We start from the raw sequence: 23804 nt of genomic DNA on the forward strand, positions 1-23804 counted from the left end.
TTGTCACTGTTGCCCTTGTTTGCAGTGGCAGAGAGTAAATATACGGCATGCTTTGGCCCGATCTACGGCTGGCCTGAATTAAGTCAGACAAATGGCGAGCGTTGATAATAAAATTTCCCGTGGCACCATAAGTCTCTGGTGCTCAGAGTTTAAATATAGCCCGGAGGCGGGAAAGGTCAGCTTTACACGGGAGCCGGAGGAGATGGGAAATGGCACGAGATCTGTTAGCGGCGTCGTGCGTGTCAAACGGGCAGGACTCGGGGACGATAAATTTCATGCACGGTCTCTTTGAACACCGGCACAAAACGGCAGCTTGTAATTTGAGCATGGTGTAGGGGACAGACGAGGAGGGGAGGGTAAATCCACATCATAGTTTGTTTGCACAGGAGGGTGCATGTATATGTAACATGCGGAAAACACTGTAGAAAAGAAGGCAGCAAAAAGATCCCATTAAAGCCAATATCATGCAAACAAATGAGCCATTACACTTAATGTGGTACATCTTGGAAAGACAACAGAGCAAATGTATTACACGCTAAATTATGAATGTGAGAATAAAAACAGTAGGGCGATAAATAATAGAAACTGTGTTATCCGCTGCTGTCACATTCACATACATCCAACACCGTTTCCCCGTCAATCTCATATTATTCACTTTCATTCTGTGAGAATGAAAGATTTGTTTCACAGCCAAGCACAACAACCCAATTTTCACATCCAGCAGAGGTGTGTATAAATAATTAAGAAGACAACTAAATAACTTGTGTCACATTTCATAACAGAGCGTACTAATCAGAGTATTTGGAGTCACTGAAGGCGTAGTACGACAACGTGGACTTGCATAACTGTCCCACAGTGCTCTGCGAGAGACAGATGCTAATCTCTGTCAACAGACGGGTGAGAAAAACAAGGTTTATCAGGTAAACAGAGCATACAGATGATGCTCTGAATGTCCAGAAATAAACCTTTGAGCACCCCACAGTCAGCGAGCGTCACACAGGACCGGTTTCAGACATCAGCCTGAGTGGCCTACTTTCTGCAGCACAGGGAGACTTCTGCTGCAGAAGTGTTGCTCAGGCAAACATCACATATTAAGGTGCATGCAAGAGAGAGACACCCTAAACACTGCACAACAGAAAGGTTTTATTAACAATTAATTTACATCTCTGACAACTAATCTCACACCTGCAATAAGTTAAAGAGTCCACTAGGAGATGTCGATTATTGCATGATCCAGCTGGCAGAGTTTCATTACAGCTGCGATTGCTGTCAATTTGAAAAATGTTATAGTTCTTCCTACAATAAAAATACACACAAAATATTGAGGTTATAACATTGAAGTGAAAAAAAAAAAAAATCCTTCTGTCTCTCTGTCGCAGGCTGCTAATTTTTGCATTTTTGTGACAGAAATATCCAACATCAAAAGAAGCCATGAAAATACAACAGTTGTACCAAAACCAGGACAGGTGGAGGGAAGACAGGAAACAGGATGTTCGGGTGGTACAAAGTTGAGATACAGCATGAGTATGGAGGAATAATATAAAGTGCAATATCTGAGTTCTATTTCTGCAAGGAAATAATGCGTGTGGATGTTTGCAGGTGAAAATATGAAAATAACCAATGACCAATGACCAAGATGTTACTAATATACTGTATAAGGAGGCGTGTTTTTTTTGTTTGAGTACAGCTTTATTACAATAAACCAAAGCTGCTGCTGCTGCTGTTTGTAATTCAAGCCAGCCAATAATTTATCTAGCAGGTGGCGAAAAGCGGCAACATTAACAAACGTTTTAGACTCTTAACTTCCCATGCAAAGCCTGGCAGCAGACTGTTTATAAATGTCCGCTGTACTTGACCCCCATTGCCACCCGTCATAAAATGAAACCTGACAGAAACGACGGCATCAGGGTGACTCAGACACTGAGTCACAGACATCAACATCGCACACACCAGCTAGCCATCCTGAGCCGACCTCCCCTCTCCAAGTGTGCTAATCACATGGCTCGCTGGGGGAAACTGTTCATTTCTCTGTCACTTCCAGCATGCAGTCTAATTCAATTAGCAACAAAAGGGGGCTTGTGGATGTGTGCCATACAGCTGGGCTTGGCCCGATAATTATCTGTAAACTAGCCGTGGTTGGACTGAATCTGAGGCCAGGCAGATGACCCGAGGGCAGCCAGAGGCGACAGAGAGGAGCTCAGAAGATAACAGGCCTTAAAGTCTGGAGCAGCTGGCACCGTGGCTTCAGGGACCCGACTCGAGAGGAAATCAGAGTTGACAAGGTGCTGCCTGAGACAGCTGACAACGGACTCCCTGAGAATCCCAGGGAGGTGGCTGAGGGGAGGCTGCGGAGGCAGATGCAGGATGCCCATTAATCACAACCAACAACAAGCAGATTTGTGGGACACAGTGACACATAAAGAAACAAATGAACCGCTTAGCATTGCTAAGTTTTGTTTACGATGCTGGAGAGAGCATTTTTATACACCAAAACGAGATGGTAATGCCAAAAAGAGACAGTAATAACAGAGGTGACAACTGACAGTAGCCTCTCACACTAGCTGTGTTGTTAAGTTTAGAGAAATGTCCCAGACATTGTTATAAAGCCTCTCCGCCTCCTTTGAATTCTGGGTTATCATGACAGGGTTTCAATAGAGACATCCCAGAGGCAGACTGTAAGAAAAGTTAATGCAACAAAAAGCAATACAAAAGCTTACAATTAATGAGTCCATGGGGACAAGGCAAAAAAAATATCCTAGAAAATACTGACTTAGTCCGGAAAAACAGGTGAAAACCCAACAACAAGAACAACAAGGAAAATATCAAACATGAGTTGAAGACAGACAGGCAAGGAAAGAAAGAGTCATAGAAAACCAAGAAGGGGGAGGTACCTCATGCAAGGGAAGGACAAAATATAACAGAAAATATGATAAGTGACACTAACAAACAAAAAAGAAAAAAAATTAGGCATGTTTGAAACATGTGTCACGCTTTCTCTTCCCAGCATGAGCCCTCTCTTTTAGCCTCAATTTATGCAAGATTGCTAAAAAAATAAACAAAATTCATCCAAACAAAGAGAACGGTGTTTTCACGGCCAAAGAGAGACTTTTGGACAAACACCACATTCAATAGTAAGAAGGGACAGGCTGTCAATATACTCACTGATGACTTTCTTTGTTTGTTTGCTATCAAGCTCAGAATGATTACGAGGATTTTGTGTAATTTTAATTTAATAATTAGAATTGAAATTTTAGCTTTGAAATAAGTCTATTAGTAATCAAGCTGCACTCAGCATCTAATTATTTCCAGCATTGATCACCCTGCCAATTGGCTTAATCTGTTAAACTCTTACAGCCTCCTGATTGCTTGATTTTGAGCAAAGAAATTAAGCTACTTAGCTAACATGAATATACGAGAAGTAAATATATAAAAAATATATAAATATATAAATATAACAAGCCTTGACAATTAATGAGAACAAATTGAGAATGTCAACTCATTCCCATTCCAGGTTGTTAAAAACACATTGGTCAAGGACCCTCATGCAACATATCATTAAGCACGATATACAGACACCAAGTCACTAGTGTATGTTTTCTTTACTTTCTGGTTATAATATTACTGTAGAACCAAAGTCCAGTATATCTCATGCAAGTACCTTGCAAATTTATGCTCCATACTTTGAAAATTAATGAGGAAAATGTACGGCGAAATGGTTTCTGATTCATAAAAAATAAATTAAATCGATTAATTCACAAGAAGTTTCATCTCCCTCAATCTGATTGGTCACCCCATTGTCACCTTAATATCCTTCACGATTATTTGCCATTTGCAGGTCAAAGGGAAGACTTAAGTTTAAAATGTTCTTAATGGGCTGTGTTGTAGTGATGTGAAAAGCAGTTCTTTTCAGTGTACTGAATCAGTAGAATCAGTTCAGTAAAGTGATTCATTCAAAAGATTCGTTCACCGAATCGTTCAGTACTTCTCAGCAGCTCTGTCTGTGAATCAGAATTTAATAAGCTCAAACACGGCCGAAGGTTTAGTTCTGCTCGCGATCATACTGAGAACAGCCGGTGGTGAATAATAAACTAATGAGCTCAGAATTTAGTTGGATAAAGCTACAGTTTGCAAACTGAAAGCTGCTAAAACAATCACATTTATTTTCCCCGACCGTTCTGTTCAGTACGTTCAGTACACAAATCACTCACTGACTGTCTGACTGAGAGGAAGAGAGTGACTCGGAGGCGGAGCTCTCGTTCAGTATGTTCACTGAACTCCTCCTCTCAGTTCGTTCAGTGAGTCACGTCGGAGCTCTCGTTCAGTTCGTTCAGTGAACGAGCGAGACTGCGAGTCACCAGCCTCAGTCACACACACACACACACACACACACACACACACACACACACTGACTGAAACACGATCGTTAGTAGATGTTAAAACAGTCAGCTGAGTGAAATTAAGTTGGATATAAAAGCCGTTTGTAAACTGACAGCAGCTATAAAAAGCACATACATTTTCGCGACACCTAAATGTGAAATAATATATTTTCTACTTCCTCAATTTTGGAGACATGAGAGGGAGAAGTAGGGGCGGGCTTTAGAGACACAGAGCTCCCGACCGACTCCGTCCTGTTGGTTCAGTATGTATCACTGACATGAAAGGGAGAGGGAGGGCGGGCTTTGAGCGACTCTTACAGTCTAGAGAGAGACACGAGACGGGAGAGCGCAACTGAAGTTGAGAAATGAACGACTCTTTTCAGTAAGTGATTCAGTTCAGTTTGTTCACCCAGATGATTCGTTCGTTTTGAACGAATCGTTCATGACCAACACATCACTACTGTGTTGCAAAACAACTAGCATTGAAAGACATATTTTTGCAGCTCTTTTATATTTTTGGAATGGAAAAAACTCTTTGCACTTAAAAAGGTTTGTTTTCTTGAGGGAGAAATGGAAAATAATGGCTATTCAGACATGTGTGAGCTGCAGAGGTGTCAAGTAACTAAGTACAAATACTTTGTTACCTTACTTAAGTAGAAATTTGGGGTATCTATACTTTACTGGAGTAATTTTTTTTTAGCCGAGTTTTTACTTCTACTTGTTACATTTTCACGCAATTATCTGTACTTTCTACTCCTTACATTTTAAAAATAGCCTCGTTACTCTTATTTCATTTCGGCTGGTTTTCATTCCGGCTTGTCATCGTTCAAAAAAACAAAACCTATCCAGATAAATCGCGCCATCCGGATAGAGTGAATTTGATTGTGGTTGGATGACAAGTATAAACATATACCATTCCGACACCCTATTGGTTTGTACGCGATCCATCGCACCTGCACATGACACAAATCACGTCACACTTCAGCAAGGAAATAGCAGACGTATGTAGCCTAGTATGAAGATGTCCGTGGCAGAGACAACCATACAAGAGTAATTGTTACTAAGCCTGCCCAGGGTACACCAATTTTCTTTATCAAGAAGTGAAGTCAAGTTTTGTTATCTTACATCTGTTGCCCTCACAGATTCCTGCAGCTAAGCGTGGATGTACATTTACATTCCAATAAAGGCTATTGATAACATGCCTCTGAAGTTTGACTTTTTGCACCATTACAATACTTATAGACAACCAGTCATCATATCCTCCTCTCCATGAAACATATGTTAATGCTCAGTAGTACACATATATGGTTCTTTAATGTATTTGCATTGTACTAAAATGCGTTAATTTTCAATGGGCATAAATGTGGCTGAAACAAGTGCATCCCAAATGTTTCAACATTAACATTCTAATATAACATTATAGTCATTATGGCCTTTAGAAAAAACAATTTTTGGGGAGGTGGGGTAGTGCACTATAGGCCCCTGTGGCGCAGCCTAAGCTTTTGTCCTTAATGGCATTTTTTTTCCCTTACATTACTTTTACTTTTATACATCAAGTAGTTTTGAAACCAGTACTTTTACACTTTTACTTGAGTAAAAAGTTTGAGTTGATACTTCAACTTCTAAAGAAGTCTTTTTAAACCCTAGTATCTATACTTCTACCTGAGTAATGAATGTGAATACTGTTGACACCTGTGGTGAGCTGTGCCCCAGTTGGGCCACTTTAGTATTCAGAGTCTTGACAGCTGCTAGCTTTTTTCAGCTCTAATTTGGAAATACAAAAGTCTAGATGAAGTGGTATAAGCTTTACAGTTAGGACACATAGTTTGACTCAAAACTAATTAATATTCTCAGCCTCTTCCAGACGTCTTTTCAAGAAGTGTTATCAACATCCAAACTTGTGTTCATCAACAGCCTAACAAGCTCTGAACAGAGGAGCCTGAGCGCCGTCTTATCTCCGTGTAGCATTGTAGAAGGTTATTGAATTTAGGGCGCAGGAAGGTTGAAAGGGATAGATTTAAATGTCAAAATGAATAAACACACAAAAGACAAATTTATTGGAGGAATTTCCTTTTTAGCAGATTTCTCTAGAGAAAGCGCTTTAATGGAAAGAGCTTCTATTGTGGTATTATCAAACTGGCTGTGTCATTGTGACACTCCTTGTTTAATCTCCCTGTGATGTGATAGGATCCGTGTGTCCACTGCCTCGCCCAAAGGGAATAAGAAAGAAGAAGACAGAGAAAGAAAGAAAGAAAGAAAGAAAGAAAGAAAGAGTGACACAGAGTGCCTTTGTGGAATAAACAAAGTGACATTTTCAGGTCCAATTCCTCCATTTTTCATCTTGAAGATCAAGTTTTCCTAGACATCCTTTGCTGTTATTTTAACATCAGAACAACAGAATGACGCAAAAACATTTAAAGCTCAGGCCAATTTTTTTTGGTCTATTTAAAATATCAGGTACAAAAAGAAAAATGTAGAGAACATACCACAAAGGGCCATTACAAAGCTCAGCAGAACACCACGTAATGCTGATGAGTCACTGTAACAAGAGATGCTGAACGGAAACAGAATGGTAGATGAAGATGCATAATGCAGGCAAGCCCTGTGTGTGTGTGTGTGTGTGTGTGTGTGTGTGTGTGTGTGTGTGTGTGTGTGTGTGTGTGTGTGTGTGTGTGTGGGTGTGCGTGTGTGTGTGCATGTGCGCGTGTGTGTGCATGTGCGTGTGTGTGTGCGTGTGTGTGTGTGGGTGTGCGTGGATGTGTGTGTGTGTGTGTGTGTGTGTGTGTGTGTGTGTGGGTGTGTGCGTGTGTGCGTGTGTGCGTGTGCGTGTGTGCGTGTGCGTGTGTGTGTGGGTGTGTGCGTGTGTGCGCGTGTGTGTGTGTGCGTGTGCGTGTGTGCGTGTGTGCGTGTGCGTGTGTGTGTGTGTGTGTGGGTGTGCGTGTGTGTGCGTGTGTGTGCGTGTGCGTGCATGTGTGTGTGTGTAAGGGTTGGAAAGAGTGGGGGGAATGAAGGGTCTCATGCAAACTCTGAACTACTTGTGGATGAAAAAAAATAATCAAATTTGTGGCTTCAGTGGTGCCTGAAAACAGCACCCTGAAACTCGGCTGTTCTCATGCTCCGTCACCTGGAACAGCAATAAACCAGTCAGCACAATGAAGCCAGGACACACACAAACCACCACACACGCACACACAGACACAGCTATGCATACATGTATGAGTATTCTCAGTGAATACAGTACACCAGAGCATCCATGCATGAATCTGTGCCTGCACATTCATGCTTTAAACACCATGGTCCTAATCCCTCGTGCTAAATGAAGTTTCTCAATCTAATACAGACATCAATATGCAACAAACTCATCTGACTATGTAATATAAAGGCTGCCACATGTGTTTGCATGCTGACCTTGCCTGCTTATACATTCAACATGCCACAGATTGTCAACTGATAATGTAGTGCATCAATTTTTCATGTGCAATTTTTTAAACAAGCTATGAGAAATCACAAATATGCAACCATCATTGTGTAACAATGAGAAACTCTTTCCTTTGAGACTAACAACAAATATTACATCACCCGATAAAAACATAACTAATATTATATTAATAGTAACTTATCTGCTGATTATTTTCTGGAATTATTTCTATAAGTGGAGTCAAATATTTACAACCCAGTTCCCTTTATTCGAAGATGAAGACTCAAAGATAATCACTTTACAATGGCATGTTAGATTTAAATGATGGATTTTCCAGATAGCTACAGTTCAATCTTGTGTCATTCTGTTAGTCGACTACTTGTTTTGGCTCTATCTGTTTTTTGTTGAAGAGATCTTCATTGCAAACCTCATGCTGAGTATCTGTTTTCTCATGCAGCACTATTAATATTGTGAGGATTATGGCTCTGATTGATAATACTGTACCAAAGTATGCTGCTGTGCTGCATGTGAATGTCTTTCTGAACCTTCCAACTGGCTTCTGCTGCTTTCAGTTTTACAACAAACACTGACATAACTAGTGCCTCCACTAAATCATTACCACCAAGAACCAGTAGTGGCTGCTTCATTGTTCTCCAGGGTGGGCACTATTTCTCCCAGATGGCCTGGGATTGTAGGCTATGTCTTGGTTCGGTAGCTTGATGCTGACACATATTGGAAAATGCCTTTGACTGGCTAATAGAATTAGCATCACAATAATTTTAACTCAGGAAGCAATCTATTTTTCTTAACATAGTTAACAAACAACACCATATGCACTCGTACTGACAGGCATACATTTCTTAAACTCTGTGGAGACAAACTTAAAAAACTGCTGACTCATGCTAGTCTGGTCTGCTGCTCTGATCCCTCTTTATAATCAGCCAATGCTCTGATCAAGCGACACAGCATGTCTCGCTCTTTTTGTCTCAGTTCATCCAACGTCTCCTGCTGTTGCCTTTTTAATGGTGTGTAATTGCATTCATGAGCGCATTTTGGCCATCAAAGCTATCTCTTGTATTGAACAGGAGAAAATGTGCATGTGCATTTTATAACGTGATTCAATGGAGGCCCAGAGTTCTGGATTCTAGCGGAATCTGGATTTTTATTGCAGATTATATACAGTATTTCTCTCAATAACATCTTATTCAGTGAACGTCTGTCATTCTCCATGTGGGGAGTGGTTGGGGGGCTCCCTCTATTAGCCAGCCGTCACTGCCAGGAACATAACTATTGGGGCAATTGAAAGGTAGAGAAAAACATTGATGCCACTGTGGTCCAAATGTAATGTTTTCTTCATAAATGTTTAAGCCTTCCTTACAATGTCATCAACTTGATGCTGATGAATATGAGTCCCTTTATCTTATGCCACATTTGTTAGGTTTTAATTGTGCCTTCAGTTTAAACTCTTTTCAGTTGGTTTAAAACTTCTATAAATCTTGATTGGTGACATTAAAGTGGAAATCATGTATTTTGAATACTGGGCGAACAATCCTCCAAACAATATTTTGGGGATTAAATGACTAAATGTATGAAATGTTTTGAAGAAAGATCAGTTTAGGTAGCAAATGCACAATGGCTGTAACCGTTGCAGTTTTTGCTTTTTCCACTGACTGGCTACAACTGGTATTAAAAATGTTGCTAACAATATCAAAAAGATCACTGGAGTGAGATTTTCTTTTTAAAGCAGAAATAGCCATTACATTGCTCTTTCAGAGACACAAGACTCCTTTACAAAAGACTGTTTGCTCTACAGGTGCTTCAACCAGTTAGTAAGTTTGTTTAACCGTGTTGTAGAGGATACAACAAAACTTTCACGTGGTGTTCTTGTTTCAGAGGGTACGTTTAAATACTGATTACGTCACAGTGGCAAGACGTAGGCTGTCCTATTTTGAAGGCTCCTTCAAATTCGGACGACAAATGCCTGCTTCCCCAAAAGACGAAGGAGTTCCTGTGAAGCTGTCGAGGTTGCCAGGCAGGGGGGAAAAGACAGCTGGTGGCACAAACGAGGGAATCCTCCGTATGCCAGACCGTCTTCATTTTGGTTCAGCCAGAGTGGTCTATGCAGGCTACAAATCCTTCAAAAGACATAGCTTCTGTCTGCTGTTTCTCCCCTGTGATTGTATGGCCTGGCCTTATTGGTTTCAGTTATGTGTTGTGTGTAATAACCATGTCTGATTACCAAGTGTGTATTTAGTCCATAAGTCAAATTTCTTGTGAAACTTGTGAAAGTGTCTTCACCTGTGAGTTAGTTTTTCACCTGTTCTGTTGGCTTTTTAGTTGGAACTGTGACTCCTGAACTTCATATCTGTATTTTTTGTAAATTTGCACCAGGGTCTTCTCCATTTTTTAAATCCCCAAACCTGATACAAACACTTAAGATAAACTATTGCATAGATTCCTTTTTTTCTCCAACATTTGTTAAATAAAATTGGTGAATGGAAAGAACAAATAGAGGGAAATATCAACAGGCACAAACATTTCCAGTTTTGTATGAAAACAACTATAAAAATGTATATATGAAGATGGTAATAAAAGATTGATTACTCAAAAGATATTTGATAGAGAACAGTAGAGAAGCTTTGGAAATCCATCTACATGTACCCAAAATGAGGGTGAATCTTTGTTCTCAGCCTGAGGGAAGACCATTAGAAGTGAATTATCCTGGGCCACATCTAATGAGGCTCAAGATCAGAGGTAAGAGTCTCTTTTCAGGCCTGATTTCTGAGAAAAAACCCCTGATGATCACAGCATGAAGCCAGGCCAGTGACCCTTTGTCCCTGTCCTCCGTGGCCCTCTGATTAGCCGTTCTGCAATCAAAGCAAATCACTCAGAGCCTGAATACACTAGTGTACAGTCAAAGACACATTCAAAAGCCAAAATGTCAACGCAGAAATAGTGAGAAAAGAGAACTGCATATGGACTGGTGTTTCCATGGTTACTTTTATCATTATTACAGTATTTATCATTAGGCTAATATAAGAGAGCAGTTGGAGTGTGGAGGCAGATAGCTGTTCGAAAAGACAGCTGCAAATTAAGAGACGAAATGTAGGTACAATAGGTTTGTTAAGTCCACTAGTATCTTTTTATGGCAAAGAAATATTTTCAACAGTGAGAGAAATGTGACAGAAGAAGGCCAAAGGAGGTGGAGAAAGGGTGAGGAATGGGGGAGTGTAGGAGGAAAAGCACCCTCAGACACCCATATCCCAGCGGACCTTTTCAATTCAGCCTTGTCCAGAATAGAGGGAGAGATAGCGATAGTGGGAGGAAAAAGGTGTAAACTCCTCCTGAAGCGCTGTCAGATAAAGGGACGACAAGAATGAGAATAATAGTGATAAATGTCAGAGCGGTGATGCTGCCTCTGTGGCGCAGGAGGTTCATGGTTATGCAGAGATAGATTGTATGCAGTGGCCACAGGAGAGTCAGAGCCAGATACAAGCCAGAGAGATATCATAAAAGAATACAGGCAATTTCAGGCAATCTACTCGAAAAGACTGGAGTGATACAAAGACTGTATCTAAGAGGTGGATGTTATGTGACGTCATCCTTTGCTTTCTAAACCCTTTAACGTAGTAGAGTTTGGCCCAGTTGTTCAAAGGTCATTTGGATCAAATCTTAAAAACAAGCCGTTAAGAAGAAAATCAGAGTGGATAATTTTTTATAAAACCTGAAGTTTGTGTTGTTTGAAACTTTTTACTAGCATGATGATAACTTTTGATCTAATTTCGAAGATTGATCCATAGGCAACTGGTAGGGTTGAAGATCTTGAATATCAAGATCCAGTTGCCTTCGGATCAATCTTCAAATTTACCATGACCTGGATGACTCAGAACCAACACAAAAAACTTTGATCTAAAAAATATGAGTATAACAGTGATCCCAGCAGAGGGCTGAATTCAGGTCTAAAGAACAAAATATTAAAACTTTAAAGTAGGTCAAACATTACAACATATTTAAAATGTAATGTATACTTCAAACATTATATTTATTTTGCTCTTGAATAGATAAATAAATAGAATAAATAGAATAAATAAATAAATAAAAAGATTGATTTTACAATAAAGGATTTAGGGTTAAAAGAAAAAGGAAAAAAGGATTTTGTCACCATAAAATCCTTCTAATTCTTTTGACATAATGTGAATATAGCCCTATTCGCACGGGACTAGTATTACCTGGGGACCTCTAGTAATTTGTAATAAATGTGGAGGTCGTCTGTGATCTTAATCCCGTACTCACCTAGCTACACAGCATTGAGACCCATTCGCAGAAAGAGCAAGCTCAAATCCATCAGAAGAGAGAAATCTCCAAAGATGATAAGACGCATTACATGCATGGAAGATTTTTCTTTCTTTTACGCATAGATTACGCAGAGCCTTGTGTTATACGAGTAGCGTATGTCTGTCTGTGAATGGCTCAGTGCAAGTGAGGAAAGAGAGAGAACCAGAGGAGTGTGTGTTCGGCAAGTGTGTGCAAGAGGCATGCTACTGATGCCGGGTACCGGAGTAAAAAACGTGCAGAGAAACTATACAGCATCTGAAGTGTATGTACAGTTCGAATAAACCGCCTGACACCTCAAGTAACAAGCTGGACTCTCCGTGTCTGTTTACAACTTGCTGCACCCCAGTTAAAGTGACAGGGTTAGTCCTGAAGTTGAGGGCTACAACTTCAGCCCTGAAGCAGACCAATAAGTCTACCCCGTGCGCTGAAGCAGGAAAGGCTAACACATTATATCCAGGGGATAATGTCTGTAAAGTCGAGATAAAACACAGACTTCGCTTATCCCGTGCGAATGCGCCGCAAGAAACACAGACGTGGTGGGGTCATTTCTAAATCACATGAGGTCCCCAGGTAATACTAGTCCCGTGCAAATAGGGCTTATGTCATGTGATGTCACGTAAGATATACAAAATCAACATCAAACATGAAACAACAATCAAACATAAAAAGTTCAATACAAAAACAACTTGACAAAAACTGCTCGACTGAATCTTTTAGTTTTTGGGGAATTTTATGTGACTTGAAGTCGTGTTTAGAGCGCTGGTAATCCTGATTTAGTCATCCTTAAAAACTCAGTTTGTAGATCAGGTGGGTCTGTTTTTTGAGTGGGGTGAGTGGCTTGATTGACATACTTAAAAAATAAAATCTTAATGTAGGGTAGGCTATATGTTAAGATTACATCTGTATATATATATCAAATATGTTGTTTCACTCTAAATTAATGTAGTTTTTGCAATAAACATATTGAATCTGCTGTAATCTGAGTGGAGATGTTCACAGACTACAGCAGGCTGTGAGATAGCGTTGCTATTGTTAAGTTAGCTGCAGACACGGTGAGAGTGAACTGACCGTTTGACCGGATCACATGTGTCCCTGACTCGGTCCGTACGGATCAACTGTGTGCAGTTGCACTAAAAGTAAAAAGCTGGCGCTCCAGTGTGTGTGAGTGTGTGCTTTTGTGTGCGCGTCTGTACAGAAATATAGGTTATATGTTGGTGTGTGTGTCTCAGCGTGTCCCGCGATGCTCACAGTCATGACAGCAGAGAGAGGAGCAGGGAAAGTAGCTGCAGCTACATCAAACGTGTGCGTCTGCACTTTCTCGTACTCTCTCTCTCTCTCTCCTGCTCTGGCTCTCTCGCCCAAGTATCGTCTATGTGTGAGAAACTATTTTTACAGTTTATTCAAAAAGAAAAGAAAACTACCATAATACGTGAGGGGGCTTAACCGGGGCTAGACAGATTTGTGATGGGGCTATAGCTCCCCTAAGCCCCGGTGTAGCGACTTTATCATCAAATTAACCATTTATGGAACCATAATTTCCAAAATAACATCAGGCTTTGTTGAAAAAATAATGAAAACTAACCAAGAGAATGTTTACTGGGTTAAAAAGTGTACTGCGAGTAGAAATATTTCTCATCTGGAAAAGACATTTCTTTTAATGTATTAATTTAGAAGCCTAAAGAAGTAGACATGATGAAATTGAAAAAAAAGTTGTTTTTTTTTTGTTTTTTTTTTATAAAGGATGATTTTTGTCAAAGTTAGCAAAGCAAGTAACATTCACATTTTTTCAACAGTAAAAAATGTGAATGTGAAATGTTAACTCCAGGTCAGACGCAAAGTGAGAGAAATAAAAAAACACAACATTCAAAACACATTTTTGTCTTTATCTGAAAGCAACAATATGTGTGTGCAGACTGCATGCCCTCTCTCCCTCCTCTTCAGGAGATGAGCTTTAAAGAACCTTCTGTACAAAGTGTCTGCTGAACCCACAGCCACCTGCGCCCAACATTAACCTGTCTATATGACATTCAAAACAACAGCAATTTTACATTTGATTAAACTTTAATATCAAGCTGCCTGTGCATGTGGAAGTGTGTGCATGTAGGTGTCTTCGCATGCAATAGTGTGTGTGTGTGTGTGTGTGTGTGTGTGTGTGTGTGTGTGTGTGTGTGTGTGTGTGTGTGTGTGTGTGTGTGTGTGTGTGTGTGCAGGATGTCCATGTATTTTCCTACATGAAGGCTGCACTGAAAGTCTGCTGATACAATCAGGCAAGCCAGAGCATCCTTCATGTTGCCATCATTTTCTCCAAGATCCTAAACCAATACCTTTGATTTATGGTGTATCGACTGACATTCAAAACACACCTCTAAACTGGCAGTGAAAAAATAGAGCGATACTAAAGTGGGCTGTTAAAAGAAGCTCTCTGTTTTAAGGGCTGTGGATGAGATGTGGGAATGTGATGAAAAAACATAGATTCTGCTAACACCTTTCTAAATTTACAGCAGGAAACATAAATCCTTTAACTCATCGCTGTCTTGGGAAACACATTTTTCTTGAGGAAATTCCTCATGTCCCTACACGGGTCTAGCAATAAAATAATCGAGTAAGACTGTCTGCTACATTTTGCAAAGTCGGTGCTGATATTAAACAGGATACAACTTAAAGTCCCCATGAAAAGGAACTTTAAGAAGATCTAACCGTCGTGTCGTGACGCATTTGCAACTGAAACAGGATAGAATCAATCAAAAGCTAGAAGGCGGGAACAAACATTGGGATAATTTGATTGGATCGTTAGCTTCAACAAGGCTTTTTCATTGGCCGAAAAGCAGGATGAGTCATCAGACATTTGAAAATACAGTTAATTAAATGTTAAAGTACTCTTTTTTAACAGGTAATGGAAGATGCATGTTAATTTAACACAGGATTGATGGATTTAAAACCTGGAAAATGTGTTTTTATTTCTTTGGGACTAAGATGAACAGGGCTGTTGTAAGGGGAAGTGGTTGACTTCTCTTTGAGTAGTTTGTCTGTCCATTTTTAATCATTGTATGATGTAGTTACATTTAAATAAATAAGATGATACATCAAGCTTATGATATGAATCCTTATTTAAAAGACCCTCACCAATAAAAACATATTGGAGTCATAATGAATGGTTTAAAATAGGATAAAACTCTTTGGAGTGCAAGAGGTATTGTCTTTTACATTCACTGGAATTCATCTTTCTTGTATAAATCTCTTGTCTGAATTATCCAGAATGCAATTCAATATCATAGGCTGTAGTTTAATACAATATAAAAGTTTGCCCTCCATGTCTTTCCCTCCACACATTGCCTTGACTCTGATGAACAATGTCATGAAAACAAGGAAATCTGTGAAGGAGCACTTGGCGAGTGTTATTTGAGCTGACAAAAAATTACTTAGATACCAATGTGCTGGTGCTTAACGGGTATTAACCAGTATTAAAAGACCAGCCTGTAAGGTTCTTCGTTGTTCAAAAGTACTGGACTGATAAAATATTCGATGAAGCTGCCTCCGACTTCTATGATTCTAGCTAGAAGTGGAGCAGAGCATAAGAAAATAAGACAGGGAGCATCAAAGCATTCAGCATAGAGAGAATTTGATCAACGTTTGACTGCCACTAAGACATGAAGCATCATTTATCTTAGTTAGAATCATTCCTAAGCCAGAAAGCCATTTTAATTACAGCCCATGATTTGGGTTTGATATTACATAACGTAGCCTTTAACTCCATACCTTCAGAGTATTTTACATTTTCCTCATGTGACATCAAGGTTATTAACCAGATTCCTCACACCTCCCTCTGGAGTGAAACACTTTATAGAACTATTTTTATCTGTGTAGTTATACTCCCATTCATGTATGGTGGTGTAAAAGAGCCATGTGCATTCATGCAGATACTGGACCATTTAAATTGTTGGAGTTTCACTTTTATCTACTGCTGCTCTATACTGCTACATACTAGTTAACAGCTTTACAGTTGTTCTACACATTCAATTCTACTCTACACATTAATCCAATTATAGTTAACACTTACATGAGCAGTTTTTTCTGCTGATTTGAGTACAGTGTTGGGGTAACGCATTAAAAAAAGAAACAAGTTAGAGTATAACAATGCGTTGGTTCCGCACATTAAGTGTCTGTTAAGTTACTTTTTCACAACAGTAATTCATTACTGAAAAAAATGCTACATTTTCCTCTTGCTTTTGTCACCTCAAAAGAAAAGAAAAGAAATCCCTGAAGCATCTGCAGTTTCTGCTCCTCTACCTCTGGGCAGGTAGCTGTGCATGAGCAGAAGGTCAGCCTTCAGATTTGTCAGCACGCATTTGTAGCTAGCTAATTCAGCAAGTAAGGTGGCGGAGAAGACAGCTTTTACTTTGTGGAAAATATTGCCATTACTTTGACTTTTGTTATATGTTATATTGCATCTGCCGTTCCTGTTATTGGGCTGCAGAGTTACAGATTACAGACTGTACGAGAGGCCGTGCAATGATGGTAGAGATGATGCATTCAGAGACAAACATAGAGTCGGCTACGTGCTGTCTAAACCAATTAAAAGACATGAGCCGCAAAGGGGCTTTAATATTTGTTAACACAAGAGTACTCTAATGTGTTCCTTTTCTCAGTGGGTAACAGGTTCCTTTTTAATTGCAGTAATCTTGTAATGTACCAAGTTACCCAACACTGTTTGAGTATGATTAATCTTTTGGTTTGCGCCGGCCTTTGTGTTGTGTTTAATGACATAAATCTAAATCTGCCACCGCTTATCATGAAAAACCCCATTAACAAAATCTAATGCTTTTATTTTCTATTTTTTTTCTAAAAAATTATCAAAAAAGACACTGAAACTTAAAAAAAAAGAAAAGAAAAAAACAAGGTTGCACCATGATTGATTGCACATTAAGTTGCTGACCACAAAACCCAATGTTCCCAGTCCACATCCGGTCCGCGCACCTTGTTTCATTTGTTCCACTGTCTCTCGCCAATAATTTCCTGTCATGTCTCTGCTGTCAGCTATCCAATTTCAGCTTAAAGGTAATGAAAAAAAGAATAGAACTCATCGTGTAATGCACTAAGACACTTCCACTTTCATAAAGGTGTTCTGCACCGCTGCGGCTTTGTTCTTCCCAAAAGGCAGGAAACAGGTTCTGCAAATTTAATTTTCCATTTATCTTATTCTCACGAGTCCATGAAAAAAAAAAAAGATCAGACTGTTACATTTCAAATAATCTACAGAGCCTGAATTAAAACCCACTTTAATAAGCATCAGATTCTTTTTAATTTAATCATTTATTCTTTACCCCTTTCTAACGTGCACACAGAGAAAAAGGGCTCCGTTCTATTAATTATACGATTATAATGAACCGTGAGGGGAAACTGAGGGCTTCTGGTTTGTGTGCACCCAATAAAGGGATCACATTTCCGATTAGCTTTAACAGTGTTCTGCAGCATTCATAGTCTAAAATATTCAACTCCCACACACTGGCTGCTCCCTTCCCTCCCCTAAGTCTTACAAAATGCCACATACTGGATTAAATGAAGAAGGAAGAATTCAGTCTTCCTGTATAAATAAATAGGGACCATATGTGGCGTTGAAACCAAATCATTTACCTGTCACTTTAATATAAATGTTTTGTTGGCATGGTAGAGGTAGAGGTAGGAGTGTCAGGAGGGGATTTTTCCGTTATTACATTTGTTTCTCAACTTGTTCCCGATCGTCTTGTGGGGAAACATGAGCACAGTCTGTTAGCCGGGGCTCCAACAGTGGCATATTCAATTCCCACACAACAAAATCTCATCTTGGAGTTAATGAAATGCACCACGCCAACAATTGTCTAATCAAAACTAAATGCTTTTTCTGCAGAGCAGCATCGTTAGAGTCCATCAGCTGGAGTAGACTCCGTGCTGTAATGGATCCCTAATGATGGCAACCATCATCACTGCTGACCTCAGACCTCCGTGCAGCAGACATCACTTCCCAGTCAGCTGAGCTCTATATCTGTCTCATTCACTGCTAAAGCTATCTAAAAAGCAAATTGCAATATAATAAATTGCTACTTGTCCCAGCAGTTACACTCAATTTTCCCCACATCAGAGCTCTAATCTCAGGCTGGGTAACAGGCATAACTGATAACTCATCCACACACACACTAGGGGGCAGCAGACACTGAGCCCTGGGGCGCTGATGTAAGTGTTTCTGCAGTGCTGATCCCCCCCCTGCCCCCCCCCCCCCCCCCCCTACAGGCTTCCCTTGCTTGATCTGCGGGTGACATCATCTGTCCGTCTTGGCCTGCCCTTGCACCTGCAGGTGCTGTGACACTAGCAACTCCTTGTCTTGGGAAAAGGTCCTTAAAGATCCACAGAACCAGGGCCCCTCCTTTCAGCCACTGCCACAGTTGGCATGGCAACAAAACCTGGAGAACACTCAAGATTCGTTGACCAAAAGGGGCCCAGATACGAGATCACTCAAGCTCTATTGCAACTTAAACCTGTAAGGAAGCGCAAGGTTAAGCCTCTCCGGTGAGACACAAAGCTGGGAGGAAGAATCAGGAAGAGGACCAGCTCAATGTTACAGCAAGTGTTATGCACACAAGGGTCAGTGGTATGAAGACCCAGTTGTTATATTCTGCAGAGATCTACGCCAGCATCTTATGAAAAAGTAGTGCACGGAGCTCAATGAAAGTTATCGTCTCACAACAGACTGAAAGTACTCACAAAGTTGTTGCTTGCAGGCAAACATAGAGCACACACTCTTTTGAACTAATTTGCACCAAATATACACATAGCTCTAGTTCACACTTAAATAAGTGCGCGTTCACATGCGCACACTTATGTAAATAAGTCACACTCCTGCTGGTGCACATAAACAAGCGTTTTGTTTGTGATAATTACAGTGTGGGCATGATTGCTGTGTAGCTCAGTCTTAATGCATTGTCCCATAGATCACAGACAGACGTTATAGTCAGCTCCTGCACAACTACTTACCAACAGGTCCTTAAGAGAGTCTATTGGACCCTCACATTAAATGTACTTGACACACCTACACACTTGCTTTATTTTCATATTAAGAAATCAGTGTTCCCTTTGTTGTTCACCGTTTTTGTGTACACCTGCTATTAACACTGGATTCCAAATGTGATATTTCACACAAATTCTCTTTCCAAGACTTCTTTATTTCTCGCTGAATTTATCACTGGTTATGCAAATCGGTGATTCAGTGTTGTATTGAACAATAGAAATTGAGTGCATTAGCAAGGGAAAGGCTACCAGTAATCACACATGGTCAATTTGCATCTCCCCCGGATGATGTAAAAACAAAAACAAAATCATTTCACAACAGAATCTTAAAAGCGTATTTGAGCCATATCAATTGAGCATTTTATTATTAGTACATGGAAATATACATACACTGTGGGGAGTAAATAATTGTTTTTGCATTACGCATCCAGATTCTAAATTTACTCTCAGGTTGTCCAATTAATTTGCATCAGAAATCAAGTTGAAGACAGAATGTAACAAGGTTTTTAAATGCTTAGAAATCCCTGTGTACATGAGCATTAGCACGTCATTGAGAAACATTGACAGTCAAAAGCCCATTAAAAGTAAGATTAGTTAACATTTTGGAAGCATAAAACCCTTGAGCTGCTATCACAGACTCTAAGAACTGAAACCATGCACCCTAATGGCTGTTTTTAAAACACATGAGCAGCATTTTACAGTCTCAAAGTGCTGATATCAGCAACTCCTCCCAGTGTAAACCCAACTCCCAGTCAGAAGTGCATTAGGTATTAAGCAGAATTTAGCCACCACTTAATGAGCTCAGTGCTAAATAACTACCAAGGCAATTACACAGACATCAGCCCTTTATTCCTTGACAAACTGCATCCCCCTTGCATCCACACATCAACACAACAAATACACGCAGGCCTTTTCCATAAATCAAACTGGGTATTTGTTCAAATCTGATCACATTTTTATATGAAAAAAATTGGTGCCAGTGCACATAATCCACGTATCAGTAGGCTTACAGCAGCAGAATTTCTCATTGATCAGCAGTTACAGAGCATGATGTGAGCGGCTTCTTTGGCGGAGGAGAAATTATAAAGCATTTTGTAACGGGGGGGAAAAAATGCCTCCACATACCCAGAGGTCTGTGTGCAGAAATGAGACATTGATCCATAATTGGAAGCACTCAGTCATGAAATCTAAAGACTAATTAAAGAAAGAGGGCTTTAATGGCACCCATTTACATATTCATCAGAGTGATTCAATGCTGCTCGCTGACTTACTGCCTGTGAGAGATGGTGGGCTGATCCGGGGCCTGGGAAGAGTTGGGTTAGCTCACACAGTGATAGACTAACGACAAGTGTCTGAAACGTCTGACTATATCAGCGAGAGCCTTTTACACAACATGACTGCAATGTGTTTGTGTTTTTGCAGTCACTGACACACACATCAGCTGTGACAAACAGCCACATTTGCATCAAGGTCTTATGCTGACAGATAATCAGAAATATGGTTTTTGACAAAATGAAGCTAGTGAAGTAATCGCTGAATATTTCAACCACTAAACCACCATTTAAACTACACGGACAGCAATCATTTGGAATGTTTAGACATTATCTGCACTTCCTTTCAATCATCAGAATAAAATCTAAAAATAATGAGCTTAAGCTTGGTATAGTTTAAAGTAGAAAAAGGTAAACTGGTCGCAGATTGGATACCCATTTGGTAGAAGCACCAACTACTGTGAAATAAAGGCAACAAGGTCAATCAAATAATCTAAAAAAGGTATACAGACAGTAAATTCACTTTGATTGCCAAAATATGCAAAGGCCTGTGAGAAATTTGCACATTCAGATTATCCAAAAGATACAAAAATAAAGCACGTACAGCCATTTACACAGACCCTCACAACAATGAGCAAGGCAGCTGTCTCATGACCTCTTAAAGTTCTCATGATCAGGTGTTCATCGTTGATGCTAGACAACATATGAACATTTGTTCATATCCTTTTTTTTAAGATCTGGAGAGGATGTATTTTGACATAATCTGAGAATCACTCAGGCAGCCATGATAACACCTGCCTATTTCACTGTAAAGTCATTTTTGGATATATTAGGAAATTCTGTCCTGTCTCCAAGTAGGCACAGCCTTGGAGATATTTTGGTTCTGCTAAACCTATCCATTTTCTTATGCATAGACAATTTGCCATCTGAAATTTCCTATAAAAATGTTCCTGTTTCCACATGACTTTTTCAACTTAGACAATCCATCAAGTCCATCTTGTGGGGCTTAGAATGAGTAAGATAAAACTTGTGTATTAGCTTTCACTGAGTAAATCTCCCTCAAGTCTACATGATTAAAAGCACTGATGCACTGTACACAAAAATATTGAAAAGTGTGAAACCCATATAGCCCAAAACGTCAATCTGGATATTGCTCTAAAAGAATATGAAACAACGCTTTACTGCAGGGGGAAACTATTATTTACAAAGCAACATCTGTTTTAGTAAGTAAACCCATGCTACCAGGTTATAGTGACGTTATCCAAAAATGTAAAATCACTGTAAATTCTCAAAGCAGACTATTTGAACAAGGCTAGCTAAAGCTAGCTTCAAGGTTTAGAATATCGTAAAACAGAACTAGAAGACATTGTTGCAAGGAAACTGTTAGACATGTCTTCGGGAGCTTTGCTAGCACTTTGCTGATATTTAGCATTCACATGCAATGTAAGCTGAGATGCCTCCATTTGTTCTCAAAGCTATGAATAAACGCTAAACGATGGCTATGCAGAGTCAGCCCATGATTTATCATGAAATAGATCATTGATGCCTGCATCAAACTACTACCTACAGCAGGTAACAGACAAACACCGTCGGCAATAATTGGCACGATGAAGCTAATAATATGTGAAAACTGCTTAGGTGTTGCTGAAATCTTCTGTTGATTTCTGTGCGCAATTTCAAACTGAAGAGTCTCCACATCCATTCTGAAAAAGAAATCAGGAACGTTTACAGAAACCTGACTGAAAACATTTCTCTTCTGTTTTGGATTGAAAACGATGTTGAATCCATTTTGATGTTTCCTCTTTAGTACCTAAAGCCTTAATCATAATTAGAAGGATTTTGGTTTCCAGAGGCTTTTCCAAAGTAATTACAGGAAATAATTTAAAGTCAGTCAAAAACAAAACTGCTCTGCTGTTGTTAGTTTGAACTACGCACCCTCTGCTGATGTCTTTCCAGTGTGTCCTCCAAAGGCAATGACAGCTTCTGATGTGGCACTATCCCCTGAGGTTGAAACTTGTAACACTCTCACACATGTGTATGTGTTTGTACGTAGGAACATGTGTAGTCCTGTATCTGTACCGAGTGTGAACATGTGAAGGTTCAATGTGGAAGAGGTGACATGAACCAAGTGTGGCATCTCATCTGGAAGCCTGAACATGCTGGTCCATGCTGTTGTTGAGGCCGCGCAGGGTCCGGCTTCTGATCCCCCTGAGGCCCACTGAGGTGTACACAGCGCCTGATTACATGTCAGGGCTGGTCAGACCTGCTAAACAGGTGCCGGGCTGTAAGGAGAGGGGTGCCTTCTGTTTCACCCTGCACTTTTCCCTGCGCGTTATCAGCCGGACAGAGCTCGGCTTTAAACCTGTTAGGCTGTGAATGATAACAGAGGACAGCCAAAGATTGCTTGTCACTGTAAGCACGCACATGTGCTGAAGTGCAGACAAGAGGATGTGACTCGCAGCTTTTTCTGTTTGTCTTCTGCTTGATTGAATCCTCTTGTGACTGAAAACAGTGCTGCCCACTTGTGTTACATGTTGCCGAGTTCCTCAACATCTCCTCCCTTTGTGCACACTCAAGCCCCTCTGTGTGTTCTTTTTCTCTGCAAATACTGCTTCTACAGTACACCTTTCTCAACAGCCCAGGGCCTGTTTTAATAGGCTCATTTAAATATTTCTCCTGTGCAGGTTAGAGAAATGAGACAGCGTGGGTGCCAGACCAGGTTTTTCTGTAAGTGGAATAGGCTTTGGTATAAAAGCCAATCATCTTGAAGGCCAAGCTAAACGGAGGTTAATTGGTGCCAGCTGAGGCCAGTGTTTCTTTTGCCTATTCACAGTTAAATAAATCTGTGGGGAAGAAGATATTCAGAGAAAAGTGAATGACGAAATTAAAGACAAGTGCAGCTTACTCTCACTCCTCTGTTGTTTATCAGAAAGGAGTGCTGAATGACGGAAACCTTGTTGCAACCCAATCCACACAAAGTGCTCATTCATCCGATACCACAGATATGTAATTAGAAGACAAACAACCGACGTGTTTGTCACAACGCCTGTACACAATTGCATGTTTACATCTCTCACCACTTTGCTTCCCTGGGTGAGTGCTACCTGCAGAGAGCGGAGCAACAATTTAGATCTAACCACTGGTCTAAACTGTGCCAGTCTACTCTGAAAACAGAAGGAGGAAGTTTCTGCAGAGGGCACACTCATACATATATTTATGGAAGGAAAGCATGGGAAATAAGTGCGTGCTGAGCTTACCTTTGTATCACAGTGAAGCATTTCAAAACAAAACCGAAAGCTTCTGATCCGTCACAAAGGGAGGATTTAAAAAACGCAGAGTGCGACTGGTCCGTCTCTAAAACTTGAA

General features: G+C 40.1%; 1 protein-coding gene across 3 annotated transcripts in view; it reads right to left on the reverse strand.

The window, feature by feature from the left end:
* si:dkeyp-14d3.1 (transmembrane protein 132C) overlaps positions 1 to 23804 on the reverse strand; it is a 164642-nt gene that overhangs the window by 40496 nt on the left and 100342 nt on the right. The window lies entirely within an intron of this gene.

This window comes from Labrus bergylta, chromosome 2 (assembly GCF_963930695.1).
Source record: "Labrus bergylta chromosome 2, fLabBer1.1, whole genome shotgun sequence".
NCBI classification, from domain to species: Eukaryota; Metazoa; Chordata; class Actinopteri; order Labriformes; family Labridae; genus Labrus; species Labrus bergylta.